This window comes from Stegodyphus dumicola, chromosome 2 (assembly GCF_044657685.1).
Source record: "Stegodyphus dumicola isolate Sdum_Otavi_A_Nest chromosome 2, ASM4465768v1".
Taxonomy (NCBI): domain Eukaryota; kingdom Metazoa; phylum Arthropoda; class Arachnida; order Araneae; family Eresidae; genus Stegodyphus; species Stegodyphus dumicola.
In genome coordinates this window covers 45,868,983-45,878,949 of record NC_140769.1, presented here as the reverse complement: position 1 = coordinate 45,878,949, position 9,967 = coordinate 45,868,983, and positions in this window count along the sequence as shown.

Sequence of the window (9,967 nt, the reverse complement as noted above, 5' to 3'; positions counted from 1 at the left end):
CGGAGGGAAAATTTGCCAAGGGATTTGGCGACGGAACCTAGCGGCCAGAATTTCCCTCTCCGCGATGTGTACAGGAAATTGAGAAACACGTGTTAAGAAGAAACGCTTTTTGACAAAAAGAAAACTACGAAAATCTGTTTTTAAATTATTGCGAAAAATCCAAGAAGAAACGTTTTATCAAAGGACGTTTCTTCTTGGATTTTTCGCAATAATTTTAAAAACGGATTTTCGTAGTTTTTTGTTTTTTTTTTTTTCCCCTGAAAATAACTAATTCATGAATTAATTTACTTGCGCCAAAAAATATTTTCTTTTCCTTTAGAGTTTAACCACTTACGCTAAGACTAAACTTCACGGTTGCGGTGCCGTGCGCTACAATATAACAAGCGGTAAAGTGTCTCATTTACGCCGCTCCGCATCTGCGAGTGCAATCCAGAGCTGTAACTCGAGAAATAAACAATCTCGTTGTTAGGCGACGTGTGCACCACGTTATTTTCATTTTTGCGATAAATGCTTATCGACGTGTTCACGTCGCTCGCGGTTTGAGACAAAAGCATCTTGACGTGCGTGGCACCTCTTTTTAGCGCAAGTGGTTAAAGAAATTTTAAACGATATTCATTTTATGAACTCTTGATAACGTGACCTTCGAACTTCGACACCGGTTTCGAGCTTTGGCAACAGATATATCAGACATGAACAGCTGTTTTCCCTCTATGATGGAACGGAGACACACACACGTCTGTTGCAGAGGTTTTCCTTCTTTACAATACATATTCTTTGATTCTAACCTCCATGGTACCGTATACTAGGATTAAACCCATTTTGTTTTATATGGGAACAGGTACTTTCTTTAGTTCATGCACTGCACATGCGATTCTCGAGAATATTGGAAACCAAAAGTTGCTTTGCCTTTCTAAAAGCCAATCAAATTGGAGCTGCGAAAATTGGCTCTATGCCAGCTACCCGAATGACACTCACGTGATACATAATTCGCCAAAAAAGTTACCTCTTCCGACGTCGGCGCAAAAATCGCTTTTTTTGGCTGGATCGTTGTATGAACTTCCCTGACTTTTCCAGATTTTGACAAAAATACTTAAATTCCCTGACTTTTCCCTGAATATTTTGGTCAATTTTCGAATTCCCTGACTTTTCCCGGTTCTCCAGGTAGCGTGGCAACCCTGTTGCTATCTTCCATTCTGCACAGAACATCTGAAATGAGGTTGCTCCGTTTTTGGACTCGCGGCCACCAAGTTTCTGGGAGCAAGGCTTTTAAAAGCTACCAAAATGATGGTAGAAAATCATACATTTGGGTGGTAATTACTACCCACAAATATAAAAAGAAAAAAATCATCCTTTACTTATTAGAACTGGATGAACATATATTCAAAACACACAAATTTAGTTTCCCATATTACACCATACACACAATTAAATCCTTAGCAGCCAATGTATCCTTCACGTACATACTTTATTCACCAAGCCACAAAGGTCCCATCAAGGAGCTGCTTTATTCAAGATTCCTGGAAACAACTTTCCATATACACCAAACACTATACTTGCAATGTTTATCACGACACAGCAATACTTGCGTGAAACACATTTCTTAGTCTAGTTCTTCGTTTACAAAATCACACTTAATGCTTGAGACCTGCCTTAAAAAATGCACATCGTAATATTGATATAACTACTGCTGTCATGTTCCTATGGAGGAAATGTATAAAAAAGAACCTGAAATTTTATAGAAACACCCTCCCCTGTACTAAGCAATCTTACAGGACCAGATACACTACTGCACAGACTCTATACAGTCAAAAGTCGTTAATCCAGACTCGTCGGGACTTCGGCGATTCCGGATTATCGATCATCAGTTTAAATCTCGTAAGATGGCATGCAGAAATTCTAAAATTAAAAATATGAAACCGTAATTTATGAAATAAAGAACAATTATGATCTAAAGGTTATCAAAATTTACAAAAAAAAAAAAGCTTAATATTTATTTGTTTACTTTATTAAACATTTCTTTCAATGTAAGTTGTTTAAGTTGCTTCATTTTATGTGATAATACTTTCTCTTTAATTCTATAAACAGACATAATTTCTTGTTCAGTTACAAAGTTCCGCTGTTCAAGTCCCGTTAATTGCTGTGCCGAGAATACTGACTAACTTGTCAATCGAAATTTTTTCGTTTTCACTAACCTCTCTGTCACATTATTCGTCTTTATCCATTTTTTGCAGCAATTCCATTTTTTGTTTGTTGGACATCGAAACATACTTTCGTTTTGTAGATCCTTTGGAAGTTCCAGCATCGGAAATTCTATTTGACATAATCGAAAGTTCAAGTTTACTTTTATAAAATTGCTCTTACAGTCTGCAAAAAATAATAAGCGGGATCCAATTCGAAGATTAAGAAACAACGCAATCATTAACATTAAGTGAAATAGATAATTAGATCATTTTAGCTTACACCGTCCGTTATACATTAAACGCGCAGGCGAAAACGTATTCTGCACTTGTGCACACGCATATGCGCAGTAGTCAAGGTCTTACGCGCACACGTAAAACGCCTGTGCGCAAGTGCCAACGCGGCGCATGCGCACAAAGTTTTTAGCTTTGAGGTCTGGATTATAGATCATTCCGGATTATGGGTGTCCGAATTAACGACTTTTGACTGTACATTACATATATATTATTCAGAAGTTTGAAGTACACAGAAATGAAATCCTGCCCAATTGGTCAAAATAGCATTCTGTATAGTAACAAGTTATTCACTTATAAATCCATTCTACCTCTCACAATAGAGCCCCGTTCACGAGAGCAAATTCGACCAGTAGCGAAAACTGGTTTTTCCAACGTGTCCCATTCACACTGTGACAAGCATTAACTGCTTCTCCAAATTTGACGTAGAACTTTCCTACCTCTCGGGAGCAAAGCAAATGAGGAGATTTCCCATACTGCACTACACAATTGCACAGTTCACTTAATTTTAACAAACATGGCTGGCATGCAACTGACTGCTCGCTGGACTGTCAGCGAGCATTCTGTATAGTAACAAGTTATTCACTTATAAATCCATTCTACCTCTCACAATAGTCCCGTTCATAAGAGCAGATTCGACCAGTAGCAAAAACTGGTTTTTCCAACGTGTCCCATTCACACTGCGACAAGCATTAACTGCTTCTCCAAATTTGAAGTAGAACTTTCCTACCTCTCGGGAGCAGGGCAAATGAGATTTCCCATACTGCACTGCGCGATTGCGCGGTTCACTTAATTTTAACAAACATGGCTGGCATGCAACCGACTGCTCGCTGGACTGTCAGCGAAACAATTGCATTGGTTTTTATTAACCAACTGAATAGTACTCTTTTGTCCAAAAAAATTACATACAACCGTATGAAATATGGAAATTTGTAAGCAAGTACGGACAAGGTTACCTGATGCCGGGTATTCCAGAAATACCATTCAAATTAAAACTAAAGACATGCATATCAGCTTCAAATCGACAAGGGGACTTGGTATCTTTTGAATGATTTTTTTTATTTAAGAACTATCATTTACTTTTATGAATATTATTAAAGGGTTTTGCAAGGCAAAATAATTTTGAGAAACAATTTTTTGCCAGTATTTTTTTTAATTTAAATTTTTGGAAGAAACATTTAACAATTAAAATGCCATTCTTTTTTTCAATGATTTTCTTATTGTAATTATTAGAAAGTTCTAAATAATTTTAAGGATTGATTTTGAAATTAATGAATTAGTTTCTGAGAAAAAATAAAACACATTTTTATGCAAAATCTTTGAAACAAATATGATCTCAATTGCATTTCCACTTCAAATAATTTTTCTTTTCAGTATTTTTCAAAACACATTCTTGTTTCTCTAAAGCATATAATTTTAATTAAGTGGTAAAAATATTAAATAATTTAGGCCATATCTATATAGGTTTTATAACTTTAAATAAAAGGATTTATAAAAAAATGCAAACTGTGAAAACGCAGTTTAAAGAATATAAGCTGTCTATATGGTCATTAAATCATTTCGAATTTCTTAAAAATTTTATTACTGAATTTCACTGCATATATATAATAAAACCAAGTGCTATTCAGTTGGTTAATATAAACATAAATTACAAGCTTTTATTTAAAATCTTTGTAAAAGAATTTTAACAGCCGAATTAATTATATATTTTCTAAAACTATTATAATCAATATTAAAATATTTATAATTAACATTAATGCTATTAATTTGTCATTTTATCCATTTTTTCAAAAAGCAAAGTTTGAAATTTTAGCAGCCACAAAACATTTTACTTAAAATCGCTCAGCAGCATATGTGATTTCTTTTAGTCTTTTAATCATTTGGTCTTGTATATAAATTGCATTTAAAATTAATCCTTGTGTGTGGCCTTCTAAATAGTAGTAATTTAGGTAGTTTGAGAAATTAATTCCATTTCTAAAGAATTTAACTCCGATGCCGTTCTTTAGCAATAGTAAACAATGTCAAAAAAGACGCAAGTAAACGTTAGAAATCCACCAATCTGACTTGCGTTTATGGCATCATTCACTGCTCGCAGTGGCTTATGGGTTAAGCACGGTTCGTACACATTTCTGTACACAGAAATTACCGTATTTGACGGCATATAAGATGCATTTTCCCCCCTAAATTTGGTCTCAAAAAAGTTACATGCGTTTTATATGTGAAGGACACAGGTTAACTTTTAATACTGAATGCTATTTTTAGCCCAGATCAAGGTCTAGACACACATAACTTTTTCTACATCTGCCATAATTATTTTGCACATGTGTGAAATATCTGTCGCCAAAGCTCGAAGCTGATGTCGAAGTTCGAACAGGTTCGACAGTCATATTACGTCTATGCAGCCCTTCCTTCTTTACATAGACTTTCTTTGACTCAGCCGACACACGTGTCGATATCGGTGCTACTCTGTATAAACGTGTCGGTATCAGTGCTTTAAACTATTTGTTTTTAAAAAATACCCTGGAAAATATGACTACAGGAAAAAAGAGATTAAGCTATACAATTCAGTATAAAGTAGGGAGTGTTAAACTATGCCAAAGTGCATGTTTCTGCTTCATTTTGTATTATGTTTGATTGCTTGCCATTCATTCATTCATTATTGAAATTTACATATGTTTAAAATTGCTTGCCGTTTGTTAATTTTCCTTAGTAAAAGTATGTTTGGTAATTGCATTCAATGATTGTTTCAGACTATTGAAACTTTTTTTCCTTGTGTGTGGCCTTCTAAATAAGGGTGCGTCTTATATGCCGTCAAATACGGTAAGTACTTTTAAGGACCATTAATGAAAAAATTAAGGACCTATGAGCAAATGGGAACTGAATAAATTCAATTAAAAATATTACTTATGCCCGAATTTTACTTTTGTAATACCATCCTAAACATAAAATAGTTCCCTAAGTAGTATGCATTATTACGAAAAATGAATTAATATAATTATTAGTAAGTTTGAGAATAAAATAAACTTTAAGCAATTTATCAAGTAGCACTAAATATTTCACACTTATAAGAGTTGGACATATTTAAAAGATAAGTGGTTTTACTAACAGGTTTTTTTTTTTTTTTTTTTTTTTTTTTGTCTCATTTTGTCACATACTTGGTCAGTCTACAGGTTCAGTAAATAGTCGGTAGATTTTATGTCAAACGGCATAGGTTAAAATGAGAAGTAAGATCATAATCAGCATTATTCATAACAAAAGACTGAATGTTGTCACCGCTGCTGCTTGTCTAGAGAGAGACCTGCTGATTAGAACAAATCTGAAAAGCCTGATGTAGGCACGGTTGGCAAGTTTTGAAAGTTAATCATGCTCTGTTTGATGCAGTTAGTATCGTAGGTTCGTGCACAGTTCCAGGAGTTGTAATCCAGTTAATATACTTTCAAGGTTCCAATAAGCCATAAAAGTTATTTTGTATCATTTTAAGTTTCACTAGATGCACAGAATAAATTTTACTTAATTTTTTACATTTTTGTATATTTTATCTTGTGACCACAGTGAGTATCAATGAAAGGCAATAACACCGTTTAATATGTAGAGATAATTTTTAAGGGTAAGCACTTATAAATAATTAAATTGGGTAGTTAGAATGAATTAATCATTATGGATTTACCTGGTCACTGTTAAATTTTATTTTTTAACAATAATCAAAATCTAATAAAATTTCACAGTTTAAGATACATGTAATTTATGACATTGATTCTCAGTGGAGTCGGAAACCAACAATGTTAAATTGGCCATTTCCGATGTACATTTCACATCCGATTTCTTTTCTCACAATCTACTGTAGATACACGCTTGAAATTTTTTGTGCAATTAAAAGTAAACCTATCTCATCATACTGAAATGAGCTTTTGAAACATTTTGAATATTAGAGTAATTTTTAAAAAATATTATAGTATTAGGCACAGTAAAATTTAGCAATCTTCTCAGAAAAAAATATTTGCGGAATTTTTTTTTTTTTTCCTTAGTTTATCACAAAAGGCTCATTTCAGTAAACATTAGAAAACACAATAAATAAGCCATAAAAATTTTACATGCCGGTGAGCAGTAGTTGAGAAAAGGTACATCAAGTATACAAAAATCGGGTTCGGAGAAAAACGCTTTTTTATGTAAAAATTGTCATTTATCAAAGCATTCAATGATAAATTAAAACTAGATTTTTTACAGTTCTAATTTTCATAAAGATTAAAGTATGGTATTTTTATAAAGCTAAAAGTGTAGATAATTTGAAAATGCAAAAATCCCAAATCACCATTTGAAGAATTTTGGGTTCCAACACTCCTTAAATGATATTAGGATAATTACACATTAAAAACTACAAAACATTTATGTTTTGTAGCTTTTAATGAGTAATTAATAATCATAACATGTTATTCTAAAATACACTGAATGCATTTAGAATGTATAGAAATAGCGTCTAATTTTATTTCTTTAGCAATATGAGCATTTAGAAGAAATATCAAACATTTATGTTTTGTAACAACATATCTCAACAAAATATTTATCTGTCATTTTAATTTGAAGCCTTCCCAAGTATTTTGGCTAGTTTATATCAATTTCCTCCTTTTTAAGCATCTTTTCTAACAATTAGAGATTTGTCTCAATATGCAAACCAGTGCTCTCGCTAGTTTCTACGTGCTTTGTACCTATGAGGGTTTACTTGGTCTGGTAAAAGTTAAATAGCCCAAAATCCCCAACAGATCTGAAGCATAGTGTCACTGTGTCTGAAAGTAACTACAATATCAAACAAAGGTTTAAATAAGCCTCTTATTTAAAAAGAACTTAGAACATAAAGGCACGTTCTGATGCTAAGAAAATAAATTACAGCTCACGGTGGCGTAATTAAACAAGAACAGTCTAATTCAAACTACAAATGTAAAATGGTCAAAGATTATACAATTTAATTTTAATTTAATCTGGCTCAGTAACTATATCATATGAGGAAATAGAAATGGGAAATTATAGTAAAGGATGAAATCATAAACAATCGGGCAATTTAAATAATAATAACTGCACATATCTTTGAAGAATAATTTTCTTTATGTATTCACATTCTTCAACACGTTTCCTTTTCACTTTAGATTTTTTTTTTATTTAATTAAGGATTTATGTTATTCTAAAATACACTTAAAGCATTTAGAATGCATAGAAAAAGCGGCTAATTTTACTTCTTTAGCAATGTGAGCATTTAGAAGAAATATTAAATATATATGGTAAAGGCTGGTCACAGAGCTGATGTGGCAGAATTTTTAGAATTTAGGGACACACCGAACAACAAAATCTAGAAATGGCAAAACTTTTTAAATTTAGAGCAGGAATTGGAAGCAGAATTTAGAAAGGCACTAGGCAGCAGAATTTAGTATCCACATAGGTTGCATCAGGTGGGAAAATGCCTACAGCCAGATATGTGTATGATGCATTGACATATTAGATGAATCTTTTAAATTGTAAGTTTTTGATTTCTTTATTAATTAAAAAATGCCTTTCTTTATAATGCCTACCCATGTCATAAGATTAGAAGCGTTTTTGATATTTTGTACGCTTGAGTCTAGTGAAAAGTAGAGAAAATAAAGGGAAGATAAACATGTTAAGATTCTAGTATCAAATATGTTTTCATTATTGTTCTAGACGTTCTCCAAAAAGTAAGACATTCATTGCAAACTTTCTGTAAAATACATCCATTACGTGTTGATACCATGGAGACATTTTTCATTTTGTCACATATTTATGGAGTCTTCTAGAATCGTGGGTCTATAAATGTTGCCTTAAAATCGTTCTAAGCTGCAATGTCTTAAATCAAAAAGAAAAATTATCCCTAGCAATTCTGTAACAGCAAAAAGATGGAAATATTTTGGAAAAAAAAAAAAAAAAAAAAAGGAGGAAAAAAGTAAAATTAATTTTATAGAGAAAACTGATGCATATTTTCTGAGAAAATTACATGGAAAAAAACTATCAAAAAATTAAAAAGAAGACATTTTTAATTAATTACATAGATAATTTTCCTTTTGCTAAGAGCTGTTTCGTAAGTAGTGCTTTAGAGCATTATACATTGCTTATTTTTCAGATTCAAAATTTTGTATAGCAAGTTGCCGAAATCAAACTTTATAATATGACAGTGAAAAATAAAAATATTTTATTTTAATGTTATTTTTTATATATAATTTCAATATATTACCATTATTTTAATGAAATTTATCAATGTTACAATGTTTTAAAAAAATCATCAAAAAATTCTCAGATCTCGGAATTAAAAATTTTCTATAAAAACTGATCTTAAAATCACCAAATTTAGAGCCATTTAATTAAAAAATTCACATCCCCAAAAGCGAAGTTGTTTAAAAGCTCCATATTAGAAAAAATTAATTTCAAAATGCTTATGTTTCACTTCTTGCTTAGAAACTCAAGTATCCCATTATTAGAAATAGAAACAAATTATAACACATGAACCCATTCAAAAGATAAGCATATATGTCAGTGAATCACCAAAAATATTCCTACAAAATGCTAATTCACACTCAAAATGGTAGTTGTAAAAACAGAGAAATTTCAGATGATTAAAATTAAGGACCTTCTGCTGAGTTTGGTTAAAATTAAGGGGAGCAAAAATCGATTCCAAAAAATCTAAGGACTTTACGAACCGTTAAGGGATGGCAGATGATGTGGATCTGAACCGATTCTGAAGGCGAAACTGCTTTATATCCCCGTTTCTCCCTAATACAAACTGTGGCTGTGCGAAAGAGCATTTGCATGTGAAAGGGGCTAATGTTCTTGTAAGACTAGAAGAAATTACAAACTACTTAGAACAGTATTCTGTAATAGATTTCCGATGCACCAAGAAATTGAACTATTATTGTCCAATTTTGGACCTTTCATTATCATCTACCATGAAATTTCCACAAAAATGTATAGTATTTGAAATTAAAATCTGTAATTATGACTGTATTGATTAAGATATCAAAATCATTTTTTATTTTGAAATTATCACTTTAATAATTATTACCTATAAATATGTACACTTAAATTGTTAGATTAAGAATTACTTGCAGCAACTGCATGCCTACTTACCTTGATATAAGAAAGATCTTGGCTGAAAACCACAAATTTCAGAAAGGGTTGGGGCTACCCGATGAAATCACTTCAGAACTCCAAACTTAAATTTACTTTATAATGCAAGATTTCAATGTAAAATATATTAATATTTAATTAGATATTCTAGTTTTATGTTCTTCAGTTAATTAAATTTTGTAATTTTTTTTCACACTCCCATACTTTAGAAAATCCTTGAGTAGGACAGAAAAGCTTTTAAAGTCCTTTTAAATATAATTTTTTAAAAATCACAATTTACATGCTATTATGTAGATAAAGTTAGAAATCATTCATCGATGTAAAACAAAATTAAATACAGATATTAACTTATTAAGCATTGGCAGCTTCATTAA